Genomic DNA, 1735 nt, shown 5'->3' on the forward strand with positions numbered 1-1735 from the left:
CAGCAGCAGCAACTGGCAATACAACAGGGCTTACTATTTTTTAGGCACTGTTCCAAGCATTCTTATAAACATTAACTTTTTAATCTTTATAACAGAAGTAATATTATCCCCTTTTTACAAATGAGTAAACTGAGGTACATGGACATTAAGGAACTTGCCAGACTATGCAGAGCCAGAATTCAAACTCAGGCAGCCTGGCTTCAGAACCCATTTTCCTTGTTACTACAATATGCTTCCTCTTCCATTCAAATAGTCAGGCTAGTTACACCCAATTCTCCATGAACTGATCACTACCAAAATGTTAAATATAATCTCCCAGTACTTCCTGGCCTGTAACATATGCTTTGCGAATACCATTTATAGTTTATAGAAGCTGCTGATGCTATGGCTCTTTCTCTTTGCTCACACTGTTCCTGCTACTTAGAAGCCCCTTCTCATCCTTCCCATCTCTGTACCCTACTAAATTTAAATAATAAATTAAGGTTTTGCTCAAATGTTCTCTAAACCAAAAGCATTTATTAAACATCCATGTTTGAATATAGGTTTTCTTCTCTATCTTCATAGTCCCTAGTATATCTCTCTCTTTTTATCCTCCATATTATATTGATACTGTTTATTATTGGTAAACTGTAAGATTTTTAAAAACAAAAAGCAGAGTTTCAAAATTTATATCTTTAATCTCCCAGCATCTATTTAAATGTATAACACGTATATAGTTATGTGTAGAGGGTGTAGAGCCAGTATCCGCGGCTGCCATCACAGCCGCCTGGCAACGCAGGTTCAGGTCTGATTCAGACGGATGGTAAAGGGGCAACACAGCTGAAAACTAGTGTTCCATTTTTCTATAATCCTAGCTCGCACCTGGAGGGTGAGAATATACACACACTGGGCTCCAAATCCCACTCATTCAGTGCTCACAAAGCTACTGACTCATCCGAGTTTTCCTAGAATCAAAGGCTTCCACCTCACCAGTCTTATTCACCTCTGTTCCCCATCTCCTTCTCCTCCACAAACTGGCTCTCCTTGCCCATTCTGCCATTTTGATTGCCTCCTCCACATTGCTTCCCTGCCCCTACCTCCATGGGTCCTTCCTAGAACATAATCACTCTCTCCCGGAACGATGTGATCTCTCTACAAATGGCCTCCAAGCTCCTCCTTTTAAAACCTTTTGGTACGCTTGTCTCGTATTAGCCAGGGACAAAGTAACTCCTTGTTTTATCCCAGCTTGGCTTTTGGTCTGTGCCCTTGCTTGGTTCATGCCCTGGACACATGGATTTATGAAAAAAAATTTAAAATTAAAAAATTAAAAAAAATAAAACCTTCTGGTGCGAAAGCCCTCCTCCAACACATATTCGCATAACCACACCCCTTCCAAGCAGAAAGGGCAATTAATTTTATCACCTAGGCAACAGCCATCCACATGGGTAACGCCATCTTTAACAATAAGGGTGAGAAAAAAAATAATAACTTTATCTGCCCAACAGAAGGGTCTTGAGTCTTGCCTCTTTGGTTCTGGAGTTTTGAGGCAAAGGGTGAAAATTCTATCTTTATCACTTACTTATCATATGACCTTATGCCACTCCTAGAAAAGTGTTTTTCTGTACTTCCTCTGACCACTAACTATGTTGTTGACAAAAAGACATAAAGAACACAGTGAACTTTACCCTATTCCACAAAATAGCTAAGAACATTTATGTAGGGCTAAGAAATCACTTCTTTGACTTCTGATAAAGCA

General features: G+C 39.6%; 1 pseudogene; it reads left to right on the plus strand.

The window, feature by feature from the left end:
• Positions 1-1178: 1178 nt before the first annotated feature.
• On the plus strand, positions 1179-1273 carry LOC136309851 (small nucleolar RNA SNORA48; annotated as a pseudogene).
• Positions 1274-1735: the final 462 nt, after the last annotated feature.

The sequence above is a fragment of the Saccopteryx bilineata genome, chromosome 6, assembly GCF_036850765.1.
Source record: "Saccopteryx bilineata isolate mSacBil1 chromosome 6, mSacBil1_pri_phased_curated, whole genome shotgun sequence".
NCBI classification, from domain to species: Eukaryota; Metazoa; Chordata; class Mammalia; order Chiroptera; family Emballonuridae; genus Saccopteryx; species Saccopteryx bilineata.